Here is an 18524-nt window from a genome sequence, read left to right as displayed (position 1 = left end):
CTTAAAACCAAGAAATCCCTGGTGTGAGATCAGGTTTATTCAAGTTTTTAAAGAAGAACTTTGTAGATTCCACATCCCTCTTGGGTGATAACAATTATTCATGACACTGAAGTTAAGAAACTAAGAGCTTATATGCGTGTATGAAAATACCACTAGCCTCTTGAGACCAAATTCTTAAGTATTGATTACTGTAAAAAGAATGACTTAAGTCATTATAGCTCCACTGAACCCAATGAAACATAGATATTTAAGGGCTGTGATTATGTCTTTGGGCATAATTTCTGGAACAAGGTCTCACAGGAAAGTCTTTTTTCTGACATGACCTATTTTCAACTATATGTCCATTTTTATAACGGCAGTGATGTAAAGTAAGATAACTAACACAGAGAGGAAGAACATTTAGATTTTTGAAGCAAGCAGGATGTGGCACATAACATTTAGCGCTCATGGTCAGGTCAGGTATCTAACTATTAATAGTGATATATGTTGAAAAAACAGATGTGAAAAGCTGAAGGGGCCCGATGCCAGGACAAACACAAAACTAGAACATAGCTTGGGATACAGAAGCATTAGTCAAAGCTTTAGTCAAACAGAAGCTGTCTCATACTGATGAACTATTACAAACTTGCTGGGTGTGTCTACTAGAAAATCTTTTCTGCCTTATTACTGCTGCCTTTTCTTTTCATTCCTGGAGTGCAGTTGGTTTTGATGAGGTTCTGTTTCAAAATAGCCTCTGTTTGTGGCAAACTCAGAGCAAGCTTGAGGTCCCTTATTTTATACAAAGGACCGGACGAGTGGCTTCACCCCAAGATGAAGAGCAGCGAAAGAAAAGTAATTTATCTCACTGTTTGCTTCCCACCTAGGTCTCTGCACTGACCTGTTGCAGAGCTCATCTTTCTTAGGCAAGCTATATGGAATGTTTGAGTTAAGATAGAAGCTACGATTAGCGTTGTATCTTTGTGATTATAAGTTTAAAAGTGTAATATTTTGTTTGTTCGTTACAACATGCATACTACCAAGCCAAGGAGACCTCATGACTCTTATGATAGCCTAACGTAAAAGAGAGGCATTTTTATTTGGAAAGGCATGATAAATCTCTATCCTGGGATTTCCCTTTAGAAACCATTTAAGAAGAGTGAAGCAGAGCAAAAGCAATTCAGAAAAGTGTTTAATAGAAAAATAATTCCCAGAGGATATGAAATATAACTGGACAAAAAAGTTTGAAATTTAACTTAAGCTAAATGTTTATTTAGCTTAAGACATTTATCTAGTGACAAAGTTTTCAGAATGTTTTTGTGTAGAAAAATCTGTAATGTAAATGTTATCCTTTTATCTGGGAAACAGCAGGTCTGACTGGGAAATGTGTATCCAATAATAAGTATAGTGTGTTAGTCTTTCTATATTTGCTCTCTTCTGTTTTACTACTAGCTGCCGACTAATTTTTTTTTCTTCCCTGAGGTAAGGTAACACTTTTCATCTAAATGGGTATATTTTTGTAGCTGTTTTGGAAGTTCTCATACCATATCATGGAAGATTTCTGTCACATTGACTTGCAAAACAGTATTGGTTACTGAAGTTATTGAGCAGTACTAGTACTTACTAGGTGAAATTACTATAGGCAGAAATGTGCAAGAGTTAGTGATGTAATGCTGTTCAATAGTTAAGAATGTAGTGCCCAATGCTAAAGAGATGTTGGTAGATATTATTACTTTTATCTATCAAGTTACCAGTTCACATCAAGGTTGGCATGGCTTAAAAATTTTCACCATTTGATTTGGCCAAGCTGAAATGTGATTTCTTTTCAATTACAGGTGTTTCTGTTACCAAAAGTTTCAGTAAAAAGGTCAAGGACTGGAGAAATTTGAAAACTGAATTCTTCCTTTCTCCATGGCCCCTCAACCAGCTTTTTACATCAAGGCTGTGGCTGACAGACAGGTTTGGTTTAACTACCTGTGCTTCCTCTCTCATGCAGGTAAAGAAATGTCAACATGTAAAGTACCTGATGTGATGCTTGTAAAAAAATAATGCAGAGGAGACTGTGTTGAAGAAGAATGGGTCTGTTGTTGGAGGTTGTTTAAGAAAACAAAGCATAAATCATAACAGCTGCTTGCATGGTAAAGGCAAAATGTATTCAAATACACCTTCATAGATAAAGCAAAGAGGTGAAAATAGTAGGAGTATCTGTCTGAATAATGAAGGGCTTGGATATATGGGTAAACAAGACTATTCAGGGAATCAGTGAAAAGAGATTTTGGAACTGACTTACTTTCTCTTGCCATCTCCAACATGCAGACAATGCAGTCCCAAATAATAGTGAAAAATACACACTGTGCTGCAAGACCTGTTCTTCATCTTTACTGTACTCGATGTTTTCAGGGAAGGGAACATCTTGCACTTTTCTGGCTGGCTCAGCTTCAGTTTCTGTGACACTTTTTTAAACTGCCCTTCCATAGCGACAATGTCTCTATGATTGTAGTTGTCGAACTGACCAAATAAATGCCTGTCATTTCTTAAAGTTGGAAAATCACTGTCTGAACATATCTACCAATTTTGTAAAGAGCTATTTTGTACTTTTGCAGCACATTCTTCTAATAAATGATTTTATAGGTGGCTGACTCTGTAAAAGGAGGTGAGCAAGAGACAGTGACATTAAAAGCAAAATACCAGAGCTGAACAGCAATAAAAATATCTGAAGTGTTTTCTAGGTAGTCAGTGTGTAAGAAATAAAGGAGAACCCAAGTGCAGCTATGCCAGGTCTGACACTCAAACATCCACCCCACCTCCTCCTTCATTTCAGGATCTGCTTCAGATCTCTGGCTAGCAAAGGCTTTGCTGTGCAGACTACGTAGAGATGATGTAGAGGTGAGTGTCACCAAGACTGCCTACAAATATGATACTGTTATACGATCTTCAGCATTTAGGAAAACTAAGTCATTAAAAAAAAAACCCTCTAAAAACAAAATGCACTTTGCAAATTCAGAAAGAAAGGAGCACCATAAACAAGTTGCCTAGGTAAAAAACAAGTCACTATTACCCTCCATTGGCCTTATCCAATGCTGCTTGTGCCTTTGTTGACTTGTTCTGATCTAGCTCTGGCATACGTAGGCCAACATTTACTAATTACTGAGAAGGGGGAAATGGTTGCTGAATAGTATTAAAAGATTTTTCACATTTAAAGCCTACAGTGATTTAACATGCTCCAAAAAAAAAAAAAAAAAAAAAGCTTACTCAGAAGAACCTTAAGAAAACAAAAAATATTGCATTATTGGATAATTGGAGCTCACACTGGGTACATTATGTAATAGCACTTACAGATCCAGCTGCACTTTACCTGTTTACCCATCCCTCCAGGCAGAGGACAGTAATTGTTACCACACCTTAGAAACTTTCCATGGAAAGGTGTGGTCTATTGTTGCCAGAATTGCATCAGCTCCTGAAACTGCGTGCACACAGTGAGGAAGCAATTAGAACCTGCCAGTATCTTAAATTGGAAGAAATACAACTGCAATCTTACCATAACTCACTCTTTTTTTTTTTTTAATTCAGCTTGCTAAAAACTTACTCAGCTACATAAAGATTTGTTTGGAGAACTGGGACTAGGCGAGCAGGGGTCGCTGGCATACCATCGGCTATGAACAGCATACGGAATATGTGTCTAAAAGCAAGATTCACTAATGCTTCAGGCAAAGCTGCAGAGAGGAAAGTCCATGGGCGACTGCATAGCTCATGTGACTGTCAGTGGTATGCGGTCTTTGGAAAGTTAGTCACCAGTTTAAATTCTAGCCAGGCCGAATTAGAAATTGTCATTGTCAGCAAAGCTGGCAATTGATTTTGGCAAAATATTAGGAAATAGACATTTGGAAAATTAATGCTTGTATATAACAGTAGCTTTGCTTCTCCAGCTAACAGATTCAGCTCAAAAATATGAAATTAGCATTGTTACATTCAAGTCTGTTTTCTAAGATGCCTGTCAAATTAGGAAATGTTGGAGTGCATTGGAAAAAAAAATTGTTTTCCTAAAGCAGCTTTTAAAGAGATTTAAAATGAGAAGTACCCTGAGTATATTCTGATTTTCTAAAGGGGAAAAAGCATCACTAAGTAGTCTACAGAAGCTATTGTGGTACTGGTTTTATCAGTAGATTTTCAATAAATTGTGGCTTATATATAGAAACAGAGCTGCATTAGCATTCTGTGAGAAAGAGGCTATTTCAGTCTGTTCATCCTCTAAGGAGATAAAGCAGACTGTTATGTCAGCCTTGACAGCAACTCTGAGTTTTCCTGGATATGTCTAAGAAAAGGGTTTTATAACTATCACCATATGGAGGTATAACATGTGATGCAGCCTAGAGCTATTTCCTTTGAAAGCAGAGCTCTAGATTCCCGTAAGAAAACCGTATGTATAAAAGACTGTTAACTTGACAGGGTACCTGGCATGGTTAAGTTGTAATATATTTCACCAGAATAATTTTGCAATTTCCTGTTAGTACCTGCAGCTAGATATAGAATAACTATACATTTTAATTTACTTATGATTTTTTTGGCCAAAGATCTCTAAAAAAGGCTCTGGGTAGCTCTGGTCTTTGGGTACCTGGCTGGTCTTACCTTTCCGGGTGAAAAACACTCACCTGAACAGATACTATAGTTTTGTGAGTAATTCAGCCCACTTGAGGGGAGAGAAAGGCCAGAGGTCTAGGAAAGCAGTGTCTAAATCACACAAGATTTGTTGAGTCCACTGGGGTTTTTTTGGAACAGAAGAGTATGGTGTGCTGTGGAGTTGTGCCCTGGAGCTCTTCCAGCTAGCGCAGACACAGGGGTTTTTCACAGAGGGTGAGTTGTACGCCGATGCAGTGCAGAGTTTCTGTTTTGCTCAATGCTAGTGTCTCTTAAATCAGTATGTAAAGACCAGGCTGGTAGTTCTAGCAGAGGAGACGTCCGCTGGCTCTCACGTTCTCCAGATCTTGCTCCTGTGAGGGACAGCTGAGAGGAACAGGCTGTTGCCTTTGACTCTCTGGCTTCTCGGTGCAGAAGGACATCCACTGCTTCTGTGTGCTTTGTCTCTGTCGCCCTGCAGGGAACCAGCTGCTCTGTGCGTCTTTCTCTGCTTTCTGCCAGGGGGTGCCTGAGCAGGAGGAGGTGGCAGCACAAGGGGTAACCTCTTCCTTATGGGAGCTTTTTTCCTTTCTACGTGACCCTGCATGCGCTCTTTTGTCCCTTTTCTTGCATCTTGCCACAGAAGCTGATGTAGTGTATAGGGCAACATGCACCCACTAGCATGGGCACATACCCTATTTTCAACCATTTTAACTAGGGAACTGAAGGGAAAATATTCATAAATGCAAACATTAAACCATAGTGTTGGAAAGTATAGTGATTTTTACAGGTTAAAACAAGATCAAGAATCTCAGTTATTACATGTTCCAACCAGATCCACATGTTTGTTTAAAATATAATACATCTGTAGTTAGTTTAAGTAAAAGACCACAACCATACTGGTATTTAATATGGGCAGGTGTACATGTCAGGGCTTAAACTGAGTGAAGACTGTGACTAAATTATTTAAGTTGGCCCTCTTTCTTGACAAGAAGTGACTATCGTATTAACTGTGGGACACAGGTTTGCACAAGATGTTGTCCTGAGTAATAGCAGTGGTACTCGTGACATCATGCAAAAAACCCCCACAATGTTTATGAGTAGATTTTTTTAATTAACAGTCTTTAAGGGATGAGAATCATGATTATAACTCTGAAAACATTTGCAAGTAAATGTACTGTACATAATCAAAGTAAATCTATTCGCGCTCTGGAGCACGGCAGAGAAAAACAAGCGCTAGAAATTCAGTCTAAGGAGAGGGCATTACTGTAAAAGAGTAATCCTCCTAAACGCTAGCCACGGCCAAATGCTATTTCCATCATTGCTTCCGATAAATCATAAATGTTAGATCACCACACAGCAGTCACTGCATAAAGACTATTTTATCAAATAAAAATATTGCCACCGAGGGTCAAGCTGTTTGGCCCAGGCTTTCTACAGAATTGAATGGCGTAATTTAGACAGCGCATGAATGCCTGTAATCATTGCAATGTTGTGCTCTGCTCTCCAGTTTTTATTTATAGGCTTGGAGTACTTCACAGACACGGGGGAATCAGTGGCAGGAGGTACGGAGAATATCTGTGTGAGCACAGTCACGCGTATGCAATAACAAACTGATAGTGATTCACATCGTGGATGGTTTTTCACCTTTCTACCTTAAACTAGAGGTAGCAGGTAACTACTCATATCTGTTGATAGAGACGGATAAAACCTTTATTGTACTTAGTATGTGAGTGACCTGGGGGTGGGCTGTTGCAGGCACTGGTAATGCTGGGGATCAATCAATACCAGACAGGAAAATAAGCCGGGAAGCTCAAGCGTCCTGCTGCCTCCCCCACCGCGGCCCCACGCGTCCCGCCCCGGGCACCGCCGAGGCCTCGCTGCACGCTGAGGCGAGGGGGGCAAAGCACGCCGGAGACCGGGAGCCAAAGGCGCTCACAACATCTTTCTCCTCCTCTGCTTTTAGCCCCTCTGAGAGTTTGTAAAATGGAGGCGCTCCTTCTTCCCCCTGAGGGCGCTAAGGGCCCTGACGCACCTCACGCGGGGCTGCCCCGCCCCCGCCGCCATTTAAGGGAGGTCCGGAAGCTTCCACCACTGCTGGCCATGGAGGGTGGTGGGGGCAGAGGGTGCAGCTGGTGGTCAAGGCAAAGCAAAGTTGAGGTAAATGTGAAGTCTAGCTGGCCAGATAGGGACACAGAAATGTGGGGCTGTACCCTGTGGGGCTGGAGAGGGTTGTTTGAGCTGTGGCTCCTGGGACTTGGCCACGTGCGAACAGCATGTTGTTAAGTTTGGGGTAAGTTCATCATCATCATCAGGCTTCTCTGTGAGAGCTCTTGTAGCACAAGCAAAACCATGTTTCTCGCTGCAGGACTGTGAGAAAAGGCAGTACCTTAACAGTCACTTGTGTCTCCCTTGTGAGCGTGGTGGGGAATAAAGTCAGATGGCTGAGCAAAACCCCCGTTCAACTTCTTAATTTTTCGATTTAACTCTCAGTTTTTAGGGAGGAGGGACCAGCAAAAGGAGAGCAAGGGTGGTGCCTGTGAGTCATGAATTTGTATGTGGAGAAACCAAATGCAAATCTGCTTTTAATTCTCATCCTGCCGCTGTACCTGTAACCATGTGAATAATCCTGTTGCTTTAACCATGACTACTTAGGCTTTGGAAATTAGTCATACCAGAGTGCTTTGCTGAATCAGGACCTTAGAAAATACTGGGTGTATTTGCGCATGCAAGCGCTGAGAGAGGAGAGGCCATTCCTGAATCTGATTAAACTGTCGCTTATGTGACTGAGGAAAAAGGGACTTCAGAAATGGTAGCTTTCAGTCTTAACAGTGACTGCCTGGTCCAAAGCCTACCAAAACTGGTCTCAGTCGAAACCCAGTTCAGTGGGGATCTTCATATCCTTAGACTAGAGCAGCACGTGAAAAGTCATCTGAACCGAAAGTACACAACATGCTTTTGGGTGCTGTAAAAGTGGATAATAGAAGCTGTTGCAGCATGCTGAACCCTCCTCTCTTTGTATGTGCGTTTTCTTTTCATCTCCTAGTATCGCTGTTGAAGAGCATGCTTAAAAACGTGCTACATAAATTTGGGGGCTATACTTTGCATGTGTTGTTTGAAAGGTTTTGTCTGTTTTCCCCTTTGTGAAAGAAAAGAGAGGCTGAATGTCAGGCTCTTCAGTGGGGAAGAAAAATTATCTAGTTCTCATAAAAAGAATAAGAAATATACACCATATATAGATGTGTGGAATGATAGGAGAGACCTTTGGAAATCATATTTGTATATATGTATGTATATATATATAAACACAAACCAAATTCTAATACTGAAGGCTGGTCATACCTGCTGCATGCTTGCTAAAGTTTCCTTTATAACAACATATTTTCATGCACTTAATTTTTTGGGCCGCTGTCCCGCATGACCTGTCTCTGCTTGAAGATGAATGTTTCTGGAAAGCTTGAGCAAAAATTCCTTAGCTTTTTCTTGAAAGCATTGGAGGAAAGGAGAATAAATGTTTCTCCTATTGTGAAAGCGCTTTGGTTATGTTCCCTAAAATGCTAGTGTAAAAAGTATCTTTAAAAAAATGGCAGAAAGGATAAAACTGGAAATCTGAGTCTTTCAGGATTTTAGCCATAATTGAAGAGGGTTTATGCTTTTTCTCTAGGAAAGAGAAAATGCAGTAAAGATCACTTCTGAAATTGCTCACTGAGTGTCTGGAAATGCCTATTTAAACTTTATCCTGCAAACTCTTGTAGTTAATTTCATACTTGTGAATGGTCATTAAATGTAATGGGTGTGAGGTCACCATCTAAATTCTGCTGAGTTACTTCATATTTACTTAGCTAAAGCTGGCAGGTCTACGGTTGTCTGGTTGCTGTTGGGACAATTTTCCTACGGATGATTATAAGCTTGTCGGTCAAAAGCTTGTTTAAAAAAAAAAAAACTAAAAATGAAATAAAAAATGCTTTAATGGTTTGGAGCATTGGCAGTAGACTGCCCATTTTTGCTGAAAAAGTCTTGTCACAAACAGCTCTGACACTGCTTTGTTTAAAATCACTACTGCAGAAAATGGCTTCTGATATAAACATAATAGTCCAAATCATTTCTCTGTTGTGTAGCTCTCCTGCAAAGACAGCAGGAATATTGCCCCTGTAAAATCATTTTGCTTTTCTATAGATGCTTCCCAGGTTGCTCTCTGCAACAGAAACATTGCACTCTGCAAAAGGAGCTAAAATGTTTCCTGGAGGCAAGGTTTGTCGCAGAGGAGCTCCATCAGGAGCAATGAGACTACTTCTGATTTGCTTTTTTTTTTCTTGAATATTAGGTTCTATAATACATAACTGACAGATATAATATGTAACCGACATAACCCTATCTCCTATATGATGTTAAATACCTGCTAGATGATGCACATATTTACTGGAAACAGCTAGTAATCCTGCCTTCCTGCTGGACTGTGTCCCTCCGAGGGATAGTGGGAAGTGTAAAGTGAGTCTGTCAATTGTTTACTTGAATTGGAAGTCACGTGTGTAGAAAGGTCAGTGTGAATTGGGCATGTGCTTTATAATTAGTTTCCAGAGATTAGTGATGTGCTAATGACCCACATTCCAAGAGCTGCTGTGCATGCACACAGGGCATGCAGGTGTATTGGGTTTGTAATCTCAGTAATACAGTGAGGAAGACAGATTCAAAGGAAAAAGAGATAAAACTGTCTTAAAGGCAATTCTAGTTTAGAAAACTGAAAAGGAAACATTAAAGGAAAATGAAGTCTGGGACAATGTGAAAGAAAGAAAACAGCCTGTGGGCACTAAAAAGTGACAAACTTAATGTGCAAAATTTTACATGTGTATTGGCTTCTGCTTCACATAGCGTCACTTAAATGGAGTAGTAAGAAATGATCTTTCTCAGTCACTTAGATTTACCACATAAATGTACTTGGCTAGATTATTCAGGCAGTGCCTAGTAGGTGCCCGTATCCTTGCGGCTGAGATGGAGCACGATATTTCATGGTTTTCTATCAGCTCGCCATCGCAAACTTTCTCCTCCCTCCTCTTCCAAAAGCCAGAGCAGGGAGGGAGAAGGGACAGAAATCCCAAGGGACTAGATGAGTGTCAGAGCATTAACACTTAGCTGATGACAACCGTAAGGATTAATTCAAGCTGGTTAAATCCTTCTTAGCTAGAAGAGGGACTAGCAAACCATCTGGTGGAAAGAGCAGTACAACAGGACTAAAAGGAAATACTGTCTGAGTAGTCAAGGGAAAAATAAACCTCTCCACAGACTTTTGCAACTGTTGCGTCTCCTGGGCATCTGACCGCGGCAAGGCTCCGTCTTGATCACAATAATTCAACTAATTATTGTGATCAAATATTGTATTTCCAGCTCAGGAAAACTTGAATGTTATGCTTTTAAGTTTATTATATTAATGCTCAACTTTTGTATAAAAAAGACTAAAACCATACATTCAATGAAAAATCATTATACCATACAATTTATTTTCTTGCTAATGTGTTTTCTACTGCTGAACTACGTTATTCTATTGCTTCATTACTGGAGGCATTTTCGAATGATCTTTACAGGTAAATCTCTTTCCCGCATGCTGTTCTTGCCAGCCCTTTCCTCATTCATTCATTCGAGAGGTGCTGTTGGTCTCCATGCACACTTTGCTTTTTCATGAAGCAGAATAAATGAAGTGCATGTGATCACAAAGACAAAATACAAGTGACCCAAATAGACAGATATGTGTAGGATCACAAATCTTGGGGCTAGTAGAGGCTGGCTGGCCTATGAAGACAAGGTGATTAGCCTCATAAACTGCTTGGAGGTTACCTGTCCTGGAATTAAGAGCATTTGTCTCTGAGGAAGATCAGACAAGGTAAATTGGATTTTATGATGAAGTCTCCCTTCTGCGATGTCACTTCACTGACATTTATATTAAGAATGTCTTGCCTGCAATGGGTGTAAGCTGGTTTCACTTGGTTTAGTCTCCTTGTAAATGGAGGAATCTGATGAAACCTTGTAAGAATTTAATTTACAAATGCTGTTCTACGAGGTGCGTGCTGCTACCCTTGAGATGTATATACTAGTAACTGGCTTACTGCAAATTATTGGTGGTAGCTCTGCATGCAGTCTCTCAGGAAGTTTCCAAAGTGCATTCAGTAAATGTATTTTTCTTCCATTCTGATCTGTTGGTTCCCTTTTTAAACTTGGAAATTCTCTTGTTTGTTTATCATCGTCTTGAGATATAAAAATATTTATGCAGCCCATGTTGTTGTTCCACTGCAAGGTTTTACTAGCTTCCTGATTATAAAAAGCTTGTTTGTCTAGGAGGAATTTTTCATCCTGCTACTCCCCAAGTATTGCCGTGTGAAGGAATTTGTAAGTGTAGTGGGTTGGCATATGAGTGAATGTAGCAAATGGCTTTGCAAATACAAGAACCCAGCAAAAAGTGTTTGTTTTTCAGATAGAAAAACACTGAAGCTTTCATCCACATCCCTCTCCTAAATGTGGAAATTCTCAAGGTAAAAATGCCCAGATTGCAGATCAGAACAGGAGAGTCCTATGGTCTACAAGGGTCGTCTTGTATTTGCAATGAAGATGTTTTGTGCAGCACTAGAGGTAATAAAAGTAGACATGCTTATAGCCTCTATTGCTATAACATAGGACTACAGTGGAACAAAGACTTTATTTAAAAATGCTAGCATAGATAATAGTCTTGTTCTTGAGCCAGACCTTGGCCTCTGAATACTGCTGGGTTTGAAGAAATGTACTTGGAATATGTCTGAACTAAAAGGTTTCATCCCTGCCCCAAATTTTCTCAGATTATTTAAAAGACTGTCTTCACTCAGTGGTGTAGTCCAATATAAAGATAAGTCATGAATTTTGGATCCTGATAAGAAATAAGAGGATCAAAGGAATCAAAATATCAGCAAAGATGAAAGTCTGTTTGCCAATGTCAGGTCCTACTGCTGATAATGAACGTAAAGGGCTCTTTGAATCCTTGGCAATATCAGACAGGAAGTAACTGTGTTTATCAGCTTTTTTACAACACAATCATATGTTTCTGAGAATGACCACTGTCTAATCCAAGATAGATAGTGAGAAATCTCTTAACTTCTATATGTCAGAATACTGGACATATCCCAAAATCTGGAGTAACTTGGTTTGGGTCTTTTAGATCAGTTTATGAGCAGCTTGTCCAATAATATTAAAATTGTATGAAAGACTGAAGATGTTGATCCCCTTTTGTTTTGATCTTGATGAAAATCCATCAGTCTGGTCAGTTATTCTCACAAAACAGTTGTGCCTTTAGCATGTAGAATAAGTAATAGGAATGAGTCATCAGGGCAAATTTGCAGGAGTGCCAAAGGGAAAAAATATCCTGGAAAACTGAGTCATGAAAAGGCATCTTAAAAAAGCATCTTGAAAAAAATCATAAACTGCATAGTAAAATTCACATTGCTGTCAGTAATTGTTCATCAGCCAATAAGTACTAATAGCACAGTGCTTTGAGTACATCAGCACAAGACAAAAGTAAATAGCATATAGTTATTCTATTGCTGGGTAAAAGTACATTAAAACTTTTTCAATTTTGTTATGTTTTTAGCCATCATAAGAATGAACATGCTAGTTCAGACCAAGGATTCATCTAGCCTGGTACCTTGTCTCCATTGGCCAGAAGCGGATGCCCAGAAAAAAGTAAAAATAGGGTAGGTATATATAATACCCTTCCCCTCCCTCTTTTCTTCCTTTCCACCCCCATGTGCTCTCCCAACCTTCAGCCGTTTTCAAGCTAGGGAATTCCTGAAGCTGATGGGGCTGGTCAATTTTGTAATCCCTAGTGCATTTGTCCAGTTCCTTTGTGATATCATATAAGCTTTCTCCTTATTAAAAGTGTAAAAGGTTCATGAAAGGGCAAAAAATGTATAGAACAACTTCCTTTTGAGATTCCTGGTTGTGGAGTTTTACTCAGTCAAACACAAAAGGAGATGGTTGTTTACACAGTGTGATAGACCTGTACAACTCTTCCCCTGAAGGATGCTGTAGACACAAAGTTTACAAGATTTTGAAAGGCAACTGGACAAATGCTTAGCAAAGAACCAAAGACTTTGGTTTGTTCTGAAGCTGACTCCTGCTAACTTCACTTTCTCTTCCAACGCAAGAACTAGTGCACGAGATGAATAGTTGGTTCCTATTCACCTCCTCCGGGATGTTTGAGTTTGTAGACCTCTAACATATCATCTTTAAGTTGTCTTTTTTGTGCTGTAGAGTTTCTACTCAAGCATTCCTCAGATGGAAGTTGTTTCATACATTTGGTCATCCTCGTTCCCCTCCTGTGAACCTTTTCCATTTTTAATGTTTTATTTTTTGACCAAAGCTTGGTTGAGTGCATAGTGTGAAAGAACCATGGAGGTATGTAATGATGTAATTATACTTTCTGTTTCATGGCCTATTGCTTTCTTGACTCCTGGGATATGGCTATCCTTTTTGACTACTGCCAAGCACTGAGTTGATGATTTTATGGAAAACTGCATCTTAACATTTTGAACTACTGGAAAATAGACAAAGCATGAATTAGGGTTCTTGTAATTCCAAAATGAAAGACTAATGAATAATGTTTCTTTACAGCTATTTACAAGATCATACTTGTACGTGCATACTGAACTTCATTACCATTAATAGCTTAAGTGATCTCAATCTGCACCTTTAGGCACCATAATATTTTTCTGCAGTTGGCCTGAAATGTGTTTAATTTCTTCTGACAGTTTGCGGTCACTCTAATCATACTTGTATAGCACAGAATATGTGAAACAGATGCACATCTGCAATTACACATGCTCTGTAATGGCTAATTAATGAGATACCTTCAAGTTATTGGGAATATGCTCATATGGCTATGATTGATTGTAGCAATCAGATACTGAAAAGCCATGTTAGTATTCCTTTTCTGTCATCCTGCCACTACAGGGGTGACGGTAACTTCCTTGTCTTTCAATTGCAAACAGTCCAGAGGAGAGTGATGAGGGCTATCAGGGCTATAGAAAATAAGATGTATGAGGCAATCTGAAAGTACAAGGACCCTCTAGCTTAAGGAAGAGGACACCAAAAAAAATTCAAGGACTGAAAAGTTGCTGTAAAGGCAAAAGGACTAATCTGTTCTCCATGTCCATGTAGTCTATAAGGATTGACACAATGTCAAGAAAAAAAATGAGTCTGTGATAGAATTGCTATCTTCCCTTCACTAGAGGTCTTGAAAAAAAGTCCTTATCTTAAAAGAGCTTTCGTCTGCCCTTCTTAGTGAGACAGGGATAACTTCTAAAATTTGCTTGATGTTACAGCATGCTTCTATATGTTTTCCATATCAAATGCTAAGTGAAGTTGGTCCTGTTTTGAATGCGTGTCCCTTCTTAGATTCCTCCTAGCTCTATCTGTAACTGGCAAAAATGGTCAAACAGCAGTTTTCAAAGATTTTTTTATAGAGGAAAAAAGTTATCTAGACTTCTTGTCTGGTAAGAATATCACTTTTTGGGGCATTTTTTCACTTTATTCTTTGTGTAAATTATTTTATTTCAGATGATCTAATCCCCTGAAATCTTATTGTGTATGAGATTTAAGGATTGTTCTACAAGTCTTGTGGTACTTTGTTCTTTAGCAGCTTGATATTTTTTCTGTTGAACCCAGTAGCAAAATCACTTGAAGATAGAAAAAATGTAGTGCAAGCCAGCAAAAATTAATTTCACTGTCTGGAGCACAGTGTTCTTAAGGATGTAAATAACCTAATGCTTAGAAAATCTTTGAAATCTTCACAGTTTGTCAGTCTCTATTAAAATACAATCATGAATAAGTTCAAGAATTTAATACAGATGAAACAATTGAAACTTTTGTGATAAGCAAAGCAGTTAAAGAATTTAATGGAAAGTGATATGCTTTTAAATGGGCTCTTTAATGAGCATGTCTAGTTCTATAGCAGACATACAGATAGAGTAGAAAACCTATGGCAAGAAGTATTACTTTCTGTCAGGCTATAATAATGAAAAGACTTATGCACACAGATTTCATGTCTTGCTGCACTGAATGTAAAAACACAGGCATAAATCTTAAGGCAGCCTTCTCTGAAATGCATACTAAAGAAGGAAAATACTATAAGAATCTAAGTACCTCAAAGCTCTTCTATTCTAACTCTCATATTAGTTGTCCAAATGAGATCTTTCAAATTTGTGCAGGTGTTGTAGCCAGTAAGACTTTTCCGAAAGTATAAGGGCAGTAACAACATATAGCCTAATTACAAAAAACAGTACTTATGAGGATCCTGATACTTTTGGATATTTAATTTTAGAACCACCTTGGATTGATTTATTTTTTAACATGCTCTTTTTACTCCTTTGCTTGAATACAGAAAAGTAGCAATTTTTCCAAACTTTAGAGTTGGGTTCTAGTTACTGCTAGCATTTGTAGCCACAGGCACCCCATAAAATTCTTTGGGACTTCAGAAAGGAAAAAGGTACTGCAGCTTCTATGTTGATGTTGGCTGTTGGTCTGTGTACGTATTGGAGTTTTTTGCTGAATATTGGCTGTGCTACAAGGCATAGGAATTGAAGCAATATCTTTCTGAAGTAACCTTTTTTATTCCAGAAACAGAATTAAAGAAAATACAAAAAGGTTAGTGTTTCATAGGCAAGAATTTTCAGCTGAAAAATGTGCAGCTGAAGAAATGGTAAGATGAATTATTACAGAAGGATCATGCCAAATGCTTGATGGGAGGTTATAATTCCGGTCTTGTGACTTGCAGCAAAAGCAAGCAAGGGCTATTGGTTTGCTTTGGGAGACATCAACACAGCAATAGATCCTCATGTGTGCCACAGGTTGGGAAGCCTTCAAAAAATTTGGAAAAAGTCCCTAGGAAGGGATCAGTGAGCAGCAGCTGAAGCCTATGTTGTTTGGCAAATTGTTTAACACTGCAGGCAGGAAACTTTCATAATTTCACGATTGTATTATTGAGTCTTTCCGGTTTCAACTGCACTTATTTGGAAGAGCTGTGTCTTCTAGTATTAAATGGTCACAGATATCAAATACTAGATTTCCTCTTCTCCCTTCCAATTTTTCCCTTTTGGAGTCTTTTTTTTTCTTTTCTTTCTGAACAAGAATCAACACCAGTTTTTCAGTGACAATATGTATGTGGTTTAGTGACCTGAGCATAGGACCAAAAACTAGAAACTTGTGAGTCTACTGCTGGCCTAAACTTGCTGTATGGAAATTGTCAGTTGAGGTCATAGTTAAAATAGTTTCTGTAGAGTATGAGGCGGAATATGGCTTATCCATGGCACTTCAGGGTAGATGCAACTTTTTATTCTGACTGCTGTGTTTTCCACATCTGTAGTGCTCCTTAGTCCTTACAGGAATATTGCAAGTGTTACCTAATGTGTATGAAAAGCGCTGTGAAGAGTCAAAACATTGCATACTTATTACATACCTGAGTGACGTTCTGACAGCTGACCACGAAGTTGGCTCAAATTCCTGATCCTGATCTTGTGCTTTATACAAGTCACTTAGTTCTCCTGCAGTCCATAGATCTGAAGAGCTATTGAAAGGATGAAGTATGATATCAGAATCAGGTGATAGGACTGTTTTCTATGTATGTGTGATTCAATAGTAATGGTTACCTGGAAATCAAATGTAATTTCTTGAAAATGCTAATATTGTCAAGAACTTAATGACTTTAAGCATAAAGCATTTCAGTAGGATGGCTAAGGAAATAGAATTTGCTAGCTTTTGTTTAAGGCAAAATTCTGACAGTGGCTGCAGATGCACTAGTTGCAAAGCAATGCAAGTTGGCACATTTAATACACCTCAGATCATGAGAAGAGATAAACAGCTCTTCCTGTCTGAAGAAAAATAATTGGAATAAAAAGATGAATTGCAGCATGAGGAAAACTTTATTTCTTAGCAGTAAGATAATGTTTTTCCTTTGCCAGCAGCCAAGCAGCAGAGAATATTTTTACAGCTTTTTTCTTTCTAAGGTTATTGCAATGTTGCTAGAGAAGTCTAATATGTTATTTTCCATAGTCGTGTGGGTAAAGCCTGTCCCTGACTGTTTGCTTTAAAACCCTGCTTTAAGTCAGCTCTAGTATCCCTTGCAAATTTGAAAAAAGAGCACCGATGCCCTTTAATATATGCAACAGAAAAGCTTTTCCACTTGCTGTTTCTTCATGACAAATGGCTGTAGCTCACTTGACAAATCATACCTTAAGCTCTACCCTTGAGGTGAAGTGCAGCCAGTGCTGTAAGACTCACTGACTATTTGTTCTGGAAGCAGCTTGCAAATTGCAGGTATCATGCTGTTGAGAAGGAGCCTGTGTAGCACATCTTGTATGATGGGCTGTGTAAATCGGTTCTGCTCAGTCCGAGCTACTCTTCACTGGCTGGATGGGCTAGTGAAGCAGACTTGGAGATGTTTTGGCCCAGAGGGCAGAAGCAGAATGGATGTCAGTAGAAATGAAACAAAACATTGGGAAATATGAAGGGGAAGTCATGAGAATAGTTGTGCTGAAGAACAATTATATATTTTTTAATTATTAAAAAAGGGGATATTCAGCTTCCTCAAAGAACTCCTGGGCAAGGTGAAAAGTGCAGCTTTCTCCAGAGAAAGAACACAGCTACTGTCATCTGACCTTGTGTCTCCACAAATGAAGACACCACGTACACAAATCAAGGGTAATCTATATATCTGGTTCAGCAAGTTTGTTGCATTTCTAACTTCTGCACAGATGAAAGAATTTGTTCTCTACAAGGGCAAAACCCAGGCTCTGTGCTTCTCCCTCCCTGCTGGAACTGGCTAGTGAACTCTCTTCCATATTTACGTTAAGTGATTCAAACTAGTTTGCCTTTAAACTAGTTCAAACTTCAAACTGGGCTGAGCAAATGAATTGTATGGCAACCGATGTGTTCCTGCTGATTTCCCTACCAGCAGGGGATAGTGAGCAGTACCGTTTAACTCTTTTGGTGTACTCCTCAGAAGTCCTGCCTAGTTTCACCAACATGCTGGCTGCAGCTGATCAGGAATTGTTCCTTTTGGTCTGTAAAGGTACTGGCAGTGACACTTCCAAACTCCCCTTGCTGGCTTACACGTTAAGGTTTTATTTTGAATAGCTATTAAAATCACTATCTAGAGTAGTAAATATCACCACTTCTGCTCCTGTCTTTTCACTAATACCTGGCCAGATAAGTGTCTTTGAATTTGCCATGCTTTTTTGATCAATGGACTTTCTCATGGTAGACAAACCAAACTGGTGTTTCTGTACAGGTCATAACTTGTTTCTCAAAGGTAATTTAGAGTCTGTTAATATGAATTTAGTTAAAACTTGCCTTTTTATTCTGTGTTTGCATCTCCTTTTGTGCCATTTTTAATTGGAACTGTTACCCTCTTTCTATTCAAATGCCTATTTGTAAACAAAGTTCTACTTTAAAACTTTTTGTTAGTCTATGTTGAAGGAAATAGCTTTTATACCATACAGAAGCACAAAAAAAGTCTTTTATTGACAGCAATATTGGTGATGGGCTCCAGCTTTGATAAGTGTAATAAGGGAGCAAAATCAGGCTTTCCATCTGAAGGTACTGAGGAAGTCTGTCCCCAGAGATGCTCATCCCTATGCATTCAGCTGCTTTCTGGATTTGCTTTATGCTCTAACTATGCTAAGGTTGGCTCTGGACTATGCTGCACCCGTAACTAGGATATAATGTTCTTGGTACCTGTGTTCTTGGAACCTGAGTTCAAAACTGCCATTTGAAAGAGAAACATGTGGCTAGAGCTCTACTCTAACTTTGATCAGTTCTGTTTATACAACAGGGTCAATAAAAGTTAATTAAGATTGACTTTTTGTTGCTCTACTTCTCTTATTTTTCCCATGTGTCCCTTGCTAGATGTAGGGTAAATTTGG

General features: G+C 39.0%; 1 long non-coding RNA gene across 1 annotated transcript in view; it reads left to right on the top strand.

Annotated features, from left to right (window-relative positions):
- LOC112983686 (uncharacterized) overlaps nucleotides 1-18524 on the top strand; it is a 68077-nt gene that overhangs the window by 12413 nt on the left and 37140 nt on the right. Inside the window, exons 6-8 of the long non-coding RNA XR_003259306.2 lie at nucleotides 1812-1972; nucleotides 2798-2862; nucleotides 12197-12299. This is a non-coding gene — a long non-coding RNA (uncharacterized LOC112983686). The remainder of the gene's footprint in view (nucleotides 1-1811; nucleotides 1973-2797; nucleotides 2863-12196; nucleotides 12300-18524) is intronic.

The sequence above is a fragment of the Dromaius novaehollandiae genome, chromosome 8 (assembly GCF_036370855.1).
Source record: "Dromaius novaehollandiae isolate bDroNov1 chromosome 8, bDroNov1.hap1, whole genome shotgun sequence".
NCBI classification, from domain to species: Eukaryota; Metazoa; Chordata; class Aves; order Casuariiformes; family Dromaiidae; genus Dromaius; species Dromaius novaehollandiae.
Note: the sequence above shows the minus strand (reverse complement) of the source record. Positions and strands in the feature narration are given on the sequence as shown.